The sequence below is a fragment of the Cydia splendana genome, chromosome 3 (assembly GCF_910591565.1).
Source record: "Cydia splendana chromosome 3, ilCydSple1.2, whole genome shotgun sequence".
Lineage (NCBI taxonomy): Eukaryota > Metazoa > Arthropoda > Insecta > Lepidoptera > Tortricidae > Cydia > Cydia splendana.
Genome location: NC_085962.1, coordinates 17414293 through 17425853, shown reverse-complemented (window position 1 = coordinate 17425853; position 11561 = coordinate 17414293).

Below are 11561 nucleotides of genomic sequence, written 5' to 3'. Positions count from 1 at the left end.
GGCTGCTTGACAATCTCGAGTTCCTATTGCTAATTACTATCTTCGTTGGGTACTTTCTGATGTACCTATGGGTAAAACATATTTTAGAAAAGGTCACTTCTGTGGACAATACTATAAAAGGTAACGACTCTGGTACATACTCGTATATAATCCCGTTTTTCTCATTTGAGTCTCAAGTACTGAAAAAAATTATTCCGCCTGTAGGTAAAGGTGCTGCGTAAAAAATTGCTTTTAAAGTCTATTTTTTTATTCGGTAGACTAAAATGACATTTCATACTAAGAAATTTTAGTCTACCGAATAAAATAATAGACTTTAGATTCCCTTAAATTTGTGATGGCAGGAAAGACACGAACGAGTTTGCTATAAAACGTGTATTACCCGTATAAAATATCTATTCTCGTAATTTTGGAGTGTTATTTACAAAAAAATAGTACCTAATCGTTACATTCATTACTCTAAAATGAATTGATCATATTATGAAATAGGTGTGACGCTGTATTTAATTATTTTAAAACTACCCATCAAATGTATTCAAGTTTATTTAGATACAGTGAATCATTATGACCACAAATAATATTTACAGATAAAATTTAAGATATTACTCAAAATTATTATAATACATCAAGCATTCGCGAGATGCGCGACTTCGGTATTCAAACACAAAGCAATAGTACAAGAGTCTACTCTAACTAAATGCGAAGGCCGAAGGCTAAGCTCTGCGTAGGACCGATTCGAAGGTTCGAAGCGTCCGACAGACGCGCGCCTCCCGTAACTTTTCCAAGTATTTTAAAGTACAAGTGTATAAATCGCAAGATCCAAAGGCTGAAGTCGCGTAGGGCCGAAGGCCCGAAGCATTCAGGAGGTCAGTTCTAAATACAGGTCAATGATACAAGTATCTAAATGCGAAGGCCGACGGCCGAGCTCCGCGTAGGGCCGAAGGCCCGAAGCCAGTGGGGAGACACTCCTGACTTCGGTCGAACTCGGCTCCGTTCGGCTCAGCATTGCTCCGAGCAATTATTAGGGTTGGCACCACTTGACTTCCTTGTGCGTGCACGACCACAGATAAGATAATCACTTGAATTTTGACAACCCTAAATAGCCGAAAGGGATAGTGCTATATATTAGAAAGGGATAGCATGATTCGACCCTGAATCGCTGTCAAACTTCGGGTTTGTAGGAAGCTTCGAGCAACACGGAAGGGAGGCGGCATTCGCACTATTTCCCCTCTGCCGAGGTACAAGATTAGCGCGTCAATCTAATCTAGCGCGGGTAATAAAACTAGTTGCACTTGGATTTTTCACTAGACCGAGTTCAGACGCGCGCGTGAACACTGCTGCACAAAAATGCTTGTTTGCTCGGTTTTTTGTTATAAGAAGAGGTCGGGGACATCAAATTTACAAAAAGAAAGTGTTACATTTCACATGTAATATTTTTTTTTACATATCATACGTTTAATTACATTCAAACACAATTATTATATTTTAGTCTCATGTAATTGTTGGATTTATCGATTTTGCTCGCTCAGTACAAATTGCGGATCGGTCGAGCGACAAATCCGACTTCTCATCTCTCAGAATACAATAACATACTTCAACGAAAATGTGTTAGTGTGCGTGTTGTGACACTTGTCACTCGTCCGTACACAAAAAGAGATCGAGGTTGCAAGATTTGTCTTTGACGTGTGTCATTTTCTATGTATTTGTGTCGTCATTACAGATTGGATTTTGTATGTAAGTGTGTGAGAAGTGCGACTGTGTGCACCTTTCCCCCCGCGAAAAATGGCAGAAAGATTTGTACGGTGAGATATCGCTTGGGCCCCTCCCTTCCGATGTGTCGGAAGCCGGTGTTGCTCGAAGGTAGGAAGTGTCCTTTCTGTACGGTAGTACTATTATTTCTTCTGTGCCGAAGCGTCCAGGATGTCAGTGGTTAAACACAGAACTGACAGCCTGGACGCTTCGGGTTTTCGGCCCTATGCGGAGCTCGGTCTTCGGCCTTCGCATTTAGACACTTGTACTATTGTTCTGTGTTAAAAGCACTGACATCCTGGACGCTACGCGGAGCTCGGCCTTCGGCCTTCGCACTTAGACATTTATACTATTGTTCTGTGTTTAAGCACTATAACATCCTGGACGCTACGGGCCTTCGGCCCTACGCGGAGCTCGGCCTTCGGCCTTCGCATTTAGACACTTGTATTATTGTTCTGTGTTAAAGCACTAACATCCTGGACGCTTCGGGCCTTCGGCCCTACGCGGAGCTCGGCCTTCGGCCTTCGCATTTACACACTTGTGCTATTGTTCTGTGTTAAAACACTAACATCCTGGACGCTTCGGACCTTCGGCCCTACGCGGAGCTCGGCCTTCGGCCTTCGCATTTAGACACTTGGAGTATTGTTCTGTGCTAAAGCACTGACATCCTGGACGCTTCGGGCCTTCGGCCCTACGCGGAGTTCGGCGTTCGGCCTTCGCATTTAGATACTTATACTATTGTTCTGTGATTAAGCACTTAAATCCTGGACGCTTCAGGCCTTCGGCCCTACGCGGAACTCGGCCTTCGGCCTTCGCATTTAGACACTTATACTATTGTTATGTATTTAAGCACTAACATCCTGGACGCGTCGGGCCTTCGGCCCTACGCGGAGCTCGGCCTTCGGCCTTCGCATTTAGACACTTGTACTATTGTTCTGTGCTAAAGCACTGACATCCTGGACGCTTCAGGCCTTCGGCCCTACGCGAAGCTCGGCCTTCGGCCTTCGCATTTAGACACTTATACTATTGTTCTGTGCTAAAGCACTGACGTCCTGGACGCTTCGGGCCTTCGGCCCTACGCGAAGCTCGGCCTTCGGCCTTCGCATTTAGACACTTGTACTATTGTTCTCCGGTTAAAAAAGCACTGACATCCTGGACGCTTCGGGCCTTCGGCCCTACGCGGAGCTCGTCCTTCGGCCTTCTCATTAGCTGCCCACACCACGTTTCACGTCAACCATAGCGGCTGTGTCCCTGATACAGCCTACCTCCATTTTTTACACTTGATTGTACCTATTACGTACAGGCTGTGATTTTGGTTTTGGCAATATTGCTTTTGCTTTTGTTTTTCAGCATTCGCTATAGGCTACGCATGGTACGCTTACGTAGAGTATGCGTTTCTACAATCGAAAAGAAAAAATCCGTGTAACTACATAAATGAAGTCGACCCCAACCCACCGCCGCCCCCGGCGCCTGAAGAAAAGAGTAAGTGCCCGCCCAAGGAGAAGAAAAATAAGAAAATAGAGACTGTAGCGAGTGCAAAGTAAAGTGTTGTGAAAGGCTCGAGCTTGCTGAATTAACTGTTAATGCTTGGGAGTCTTTTAAGGGTCTAAAATATTCTGGTAAGGATAGAGTATGTGCTGCATAAATAGAAGAGTCGTGGAATGTATGGGAACCAATACATTTCACTCTTTCCGCACAGGCTCTAACGAAAAACGAACCATTAACTATTTACGCGATTAAATAATTAGGATTATGAAATACGGTAAAGGTCCTACTTATGTACAATTTTACAGTCGGCATTACCATTAGCTTAGCACTCCCAGAAATGCTAAGCTAATAGTTTTGCTGGCTATACCTACCTACTTATAGGTGGGGTACTTATTGCACTTTCTATAGTCAGACTTTCATACAACATAGGTATTTGTATTGTTAGGTACTTTTACCTGACTGTAACAATAACAACCTAAGTGTAACTATGTTTGGGGAAAAATCTTAATTTACGAGACGAGGGCGACTTCATAAGTAAAAGTAAAGTAGCCTTCAAAGGCCTCGAGTTTTTACACACTTTTATTTAGCTTCACTGCGTATATACCTATATCTCTTTGTATATATGGTGCTTCAAATCTCGTAACTTAAATTTGAACCACTTGCGGGTGTCTGATTGAGCTGAAATTTTGCATACTTCCATATTTCCGATGACAATGCAATAATTATGCTAACATGGAGCATTAACCAAACGTACTGTTCGAAGGAAAAACATAAACATATTGAGTTTAGGCTCATTTGAAAGGTCTCGAGAAGTACTTGATAGAAATGCAATTTAAAGGAGAGAAAGTACAGTCGGCAATAAAAGTGTGTCTCAAATAATATTTTTGACGGTTACTTGTTCAAACTCAAAATCCAAGCGTTTATTGCACACATAATGTAATACTTAGGTATTACAAATATTATGGATCATGTAAGGGGACAGCAATTTAGATATACACTGTGGCGAAAAAATAAGTGCATTCCCGTTGCCAAGGAGGTTTGGGATTGTATTATACTTAGCAACTTTTACTATGGGACCAACCCCGAAATCGAGAAAAAAATTTACCCTCCCATAGAAAATGGACCAGCCAAAATGTATGAAACATTCAAATTTTTTTCGCGATTTCGGGGTTGGTCCCATAGTAAAAGTTGCTCAGTATAATCCCAAAACCTCCCTGGCAACAGGAATGCACTTATTTTTTAGCCACCTTGTATATATTTTTAAGGCTTAGAAAGCATTAAGGCTCGTGCCTATAACACTCACAACACTAAAGCACGTGTTAAAAGAAGTACCTATTTGGTTCATATATTTATTTTTTGTATTGCTATTTGCTACTGCAAAAATTAATTGTATAATATGTTATGTCCTTGGGTTAAAAAAATAATAAAGAAGATACCGTTTTATACGGCAGGCAACCAGTTTTTCATTGAATAGCCTAGTAGTTAGTCTATTGCCTAATCGCAATAGGATATAATTATTATACATGGATGTATACATACATCCATGTATATATGTATACATGGATTACATGGGTGCTGTGCTGTCTGTGCGCGTCTTGTGCAAAATTGCGCGGTGACATTTTTCATAATGAAAAATCACATGAAAATTAACGCAAATTAGCGACGGGTGGGGGTGGTATTCCTCCTATCCAATTTCTTTGTCCAATGTGTATTGCGTCTCACATTTTGCTTTAATGAGAGAGTGAGAGGCAATGACATTGGACAAATTGGACAGGTGGAATACCACCCGTAGGTATGTACACGCTTTCTGTCTTGCATACTGCGCCGCGGACTGAAAAAGATTGATTGTTTGATTGAAAACCCTTTTCCAGGCATAGTACGAATTATCGACCACATACGCGCCAATAGTTTCAACTTTAGCACTGCGATTTAAGGTTCAAATTTGATTGCACTTTCGGGAAATGTGACTTGTCTTCAAATTAATCATCAGAGCTGGATTGGACTATATTTGGAAAATCTTCTACATTGGTACGGCCTGGAATACGGTTAAATTGCATAATAAAAGCATTTAATAGCGTTACCAGGGTGGATTTCAGCACAAAAAATTTCACCATACAAAAAATTAATTTTTTTTAATGTTTAATTTAACACGATTCTAGCTGGGTAAAGTAATGGGGGGCTGTATATTGAGGATATGTATGGTATTTATACAATCATTTGTGGCTTATATTTGAAGTTATCGCTTTCGGAAAATAAAAACGCAAGATGGTGATGACAACCATGGTATGGTAATGACTCTTTTATAGACGGTAATGACACTGCATGTACGGTAATGACGATTTGGGAACTAATTTACATATGTATTAAAAACGTATTAAAAAAACAAAAACTTTTTTTAATTGTAAGACTTTAGAACTTTAATAAACATTACAAATAACATGTTTTTGAACATAAGACTAGCTACATAAATTATTTTTAGAAAATTATAAAAAATACATTTTATTCATATAAATAAATATATAACAAGTATTTTTATTGTATAATTTTAAATAATTTATGTTCCGAAATAGGCAATTTATGTATTCATTAATTTTTTTGGGTTTTTTCAATGTTAAATCATATTAACAATATTGTACTCTTATTATCAGTTTAAACCCGCATCTTCTTTTATCTACTGCATAACTTGGTATTTATGTCATATTATAAAATTACTGGCTTACCAATGAGCTTAATTTTTATGATATATTACTTTTTTTTAATAGTTTGATTCATTGCACAAGTTTGTATTTTTGTTGTTTTATTAATTAACTTTAAAAATAGCTATAATGATTTAAATCCATATATATGTTGTTTAATAGCTAAACATTAATATATAATCAGTGTTTTATAAGTTGCAAGACCCCTACTTGTAATGCATGTCATAAGTTACAAAATGTTAGGTATTGGGTCCGGTGACTACCCAATGGTATAATTATTAATTGCTGTAATTATATACATCAATTAATATAATATTATCAAAAAACATAAAGCCATCACGATAGTGAGCCAGTACCGTAGCCTATGGTCGCTTAAAACTTAATATATGTTGCTTGTTTAAATACTTTGTTTTAACACGACTAACATGCAATTACAGACTCGAAGTTGCACGATTTACATTATTAGATTATAAAAAAAAACATTTGTATGTTCTAAGTTCTAAATGACCTAAATTTTGCCTACTTCAGTCAAAATGTTAATTAATAACTAAGCATCCTCTAGTGTGAAAGAAATAGTTATATCTTCTTCTACATTTATTCTACATTTATAAGGTAGACATTATATAGTGTTAGAAGACATAGAGAACGTTTTTCAAACATACAGCCTAATTTCATAATGAATTATAGCAAAATAACTAGAAAAGTTTCTGAGAACCGTCATCACCATACACATGAAATCATCACCGGTCGTCATTTTTTCCCGGTGATGATGGGTATGGTGATGACGATTTGAGAGTTTCTTGTTTTTATTTCTAGAATACGAATAATAGTAGTTAATGTCTATGCTACACAATAAACTTCATGTAGTTTGCCATTCATTTCAGTAATTATTTCTAATATATCATTTGTAACTTTTTTAGACCAAAGCATAACGGTGATGATGCTCTGTTGTGACAAACTACGTTTTACAAATTTGTTCGTAATATTTCTCACGATTCAGTGATGTGACTTTATAGTGAAATCATTTTTGGCATTCTATACTAAAGTGAAAAATAGGGCAAGGACCTTTAGCGGTATTTCGTTGTTCATACACTGAGATAAGCTCACATTGACATTACCATGACGGTGTTGACGAATATTCGTGACAAAATTTTAAATATTTTTAAATGTACTTTCTCGGTGAAGGAATTATTGCATATTTTTTCATGTGTTAAACAACAACATGGAAAAGATATAAGTAAAAGAAAAATCGCAATCGTACGATAGGTATGCTATAATTTTCACTGCAAACAAAAAGGTTCAGATTTTTCCGGTCGACGGTGATGATTTTAGACACATAAAACATTTTATATAAAAAACCGGGCAAGTGCGAGTCGGCCTCGCGCACGAAGGGTTCCGTACCATAATGCAAAAAAAAAATCAAAAAAAAAAGCAAAAAAAAAAAAACGGTCACCCATCCAAATACTGACCACTCCCGACGTTGCTTAACTTTGGTCAAAAATCACGTTTGTTGTATGGGAGCCCCATTTAAATCTTTATTTTATTCTGTTTTTAGTATTTGTTGTTATAGCGGCAACAGAAATACATCATCTGTGAAAATTTCAACTGTCTAGCTATCACGGTTCGTGAGATACAGCCTGGTGACAGACGGACGGACGGACGGACGGACGGACGGACGGACAGCGAAGTCTTAGTAATAGGGTCCCGTTTTACCCTTTGGGTACGGAACCCTAAAAAAACTATTAAGTTATTGGAGATGGTAATCGAAGGAACATGAAGATAATAGTTCTTAAAAACATATAAAAAAGTTGCAACTCGCACAACCTACTAGTTTTTTTTATAAAGACCGAACCATAAGTTTTCGCTGGATTTTGAAATCCACCCACCAACGATCTACTTTTAAAATAAGTATCAGAATGTACCATAACTACAAAGGTTTAATGAAATAAAACAGAGTAAGTATTGTTAAATCATTCATTTACTAAGCTCTTAACATTCAAAATGCACAAAATAACATATTATAATGGTTGAACCATTTGCTAGAATGTAAATTATAGGCCAATGGACCTTTTCCAGTGTGTTACGTTGATAATGTTAAGTTAAAAATACTTTAAGCACACATTCAAACATACCCGTGCTAACAAAAAAAAATAGGATCACCTAAACATTTTGTAGGCGGTTTGTAAAGTGAGAATATTCTTATTGCGAATATTGAGATACTCACTCACCAAAACCTAAAAGGGAAAGAAGTTAAGAGGTATCGAAAACGAGACCTCTCTTCTCAGTTTATCTCGGACGTTTATAAAACATCACACTAATTTGCTCTAAATCCCAGTGTTTAGAAACTCTAGTAAAAAATAGTACTGCGGTTTCTCCCACTATTAAATGCTGTGCATTTATCACAATATATAGTGTATAAAACACATGTTAAACCGCCTCATACTAATGAATGCAGACTTGTCTGAACTGACAAATTACAGGGTTTCACAACGTACATTTATGGGTACTCGCAACGTGTCAATATTGAGACGAAGCTCCCAAGTATTCAATCTTGTCGGGTGTGGAAGGAAAAGTCCAAGACAAAATAATGACTATTATTTCATCACAGAAATAACTCAAATAACCACAATAATAAGAATTAAGAAAATAAATGCTATGAGACACACAACGAATTTGAATCCTGCGAGCGTATGATGGTCTTCTGTATCACTAAAATTAAAACATTCTTAGAAGTTGGACAAGTTAAAGTAGATAGTAATTATGGTTTTGTAGATACGTGACCATCATCTCTTGTTTTTGTACAGTCGACGTCAAAGATATGTTTATATTTTTCGCCTTATCACAAAGGAGTAAGGTGCAAAAGTGTAAACATATTTTTGACGTCGACTGTACATGGTCCAAGAGTCCCTACATCTATTGACTGGTATTTATATACTATAGAATTGATTTCTTGCAATAATTACATTCAAATTTGTGGACTGACGTGCTGGGACTGTTTCACTCTTATAAAAAATGTACGCTTTCATTTTACATTTACAAAAATTGTAAAATAAAACCCAACATAGAAAATAAATGCGTGAATTAGCATCATATGATAATAATCAAGCCATGTGACTTGTTAATTCAAGTTTTACTTTTAATTTAAATTAAAAGTATTTAACTTAAAAGAGTAGGTACATAGCCAAAGTGATTATTTTAAAGAAAGTTACCTATAACATGGTATTACATATAAATGCGCTAACTTTGTAAATATTTTTGTCAAATATGAACTTCACTGTAAAGTACATACGAAGCCGTAATTTTCAATGCAGCGTCAGACTATAAAAGTATTCTCAGTGATCACAATTTCACAATTTGAACAATATGCACTTGATTATTCCACGAGAAGAGTAACGCGAGTCACCATTATATTGCGCGTTTCGTTTTATTCATGATGCTAATAGGCCTGTTGCAAGTAACAAAGAATCATGGAAATAATGGTTTCAACGAAACATATATGTTAATATGATTCTAAAAAATGGCCCAATCTCAGTATAAACTGAAGGATTATTAATATATTCAATAAAATAAAAGTGCAAAATTCTCCAATCGGCCATTTTTACTGAAACGCCAATCAGAAACGTTCCAAACAGTGACGTCATCAATCCATAACATATTTCTTAGAGCAACATAGACAACCTCATTGACCGAAATCTATACGTGGGCACGTGGGCACCAAAGAGTTCGAAAGGTGCAAAAAAAATGTTATTTCGCCACTAAACATTTATTACGTCCAAAAAATATTATTACACGATATAAAGTAGATATCTATTTGTTATTATTTAAATAAAATGCTAAATAATACGATATTTCAACAACAAACTTTTTTAATTATTTGGCTGAATGGAACTATCATTGCCATGTTGGCAGTCGTAACTAGAAAAAATGAAAAATTAAAAAGTAAAAGCGGCGTTCGGTGATTTTCACTCAAAATTTACATGTATCTAAATAATTCATCTTAAACTGCAACCGTGTGAGAGTTTTTGTGTAAAATGAGTTATTGTGATAAATTTTTGTAATGTATTTATCATCCCTAATCGTAATATATGGTGCTGAATTAACAATATCATTCGGATTCAAGGGAAATTCGTAACTGTAAGTATGTAAACAATATCTACCACCAACTAAATGATGACGTCACAAATGGCATGCGAGGCGTTTTCGCGCGAAGTTTAAACTAGCTATAATAAAATGCAATTATCTATGTTAAATCTTATGAGTATAACTGAAATATAGTGTTTTTCGGAACTAATACAAGTGTACCGACGATATTAAAAGGGTTTTCAAAATTTGTCATCAGGCCTATTGTGGTAGTTTAACTCTAGAGTCTCTCTTTTTATCCCATTCGTTATATTTACACTTAAAGTTACATCATGAATAAAAAAACACGCAATGTAATGGCGACTCGCGTAACTCGCGTTACTTTTTTCGTGAAATGTCCTTGGTAAAACGAAATCTAAAGGCAGCACTGATTTGAAAAACTGTGCTGGGGGTGTGCGGGATTTTAAACACAACCAAAACCAATTTCATATCCATTAAAATCCAGTTACATTTTATAAGTTATACTTTAACTAAATAAAATTACGCTAAACGATATTTAGAGCATATTAAACAATACCTCACTTTCCAAATCTTTAATAACTATCTCACAATCAACAACGTAATCATTAATCACACGAGCGGACTGCAAAACAACGGTACAAAAGACAATCATTCACAATTTAAAATTAATAATATGTGACGTTCCACGGGAAAAGGTACCTTATGAGGGTTTCTAGTTTCGGAGATATTAAATGTTTTGTAAAGAGGTGAAAAAATGCTCAATTTTTTTTTATTGTGTGATCTGAAACCTTAATGCGTAACGTTTGTTTACCTGTTTTTATTTTTGTTATAAGTTAGTTATAAGCCTAGTAATGTCGTCTCAGAGTTTAGTAGAAAAGGTACCTTATGGAAAAAAGATTGAAAATTCCCAAAAAAACTAGCCAATACGGGAAAAGAAGTTTGGTAGAGAACTGTATTAGCATTCTGCAAAACTAATTTGATAATTTCAGTTCTGGTTGGGGCGCCTCGCAAATATTATAACCGTACATAGACCGACATCACAAATCCAAGTAGACTGCTATTATACCAAAGTTACTCTCGTCAAGTCTTTCTTAACTAGAATAATCTTCATTTGGTTTGGTCGCATGCAGTAAATCAGCCATTGGTTTGCTGAAAAATGCCAATACCCGACGCATTACCTTATGGAATATCTGAGGTCATTGAACCTCAATGCCGCTTATCTTCAATAGCAACCGAAATATATTATTGATAAGAAATAGACGATTTATACCATCTTAACCTCAAAATATTATTAGTTTATCCTAACTGTTCCATCATCATCATGCCTCATCATGTAACTTGACCACAAGGTACCTTTTCATTACATACAAATTATTGGTCTTTTTTAAGATTATTATGACGACGAATTAATTAAATTGGGGGCAGTTTAATGTAAATTAATATTTTCTATTCATAAAAGATAAACTGTAATATGATTGATATTTTGTAGTGATGTATTATTAGATTTATTTCCATAAGGTACCTTTTCGT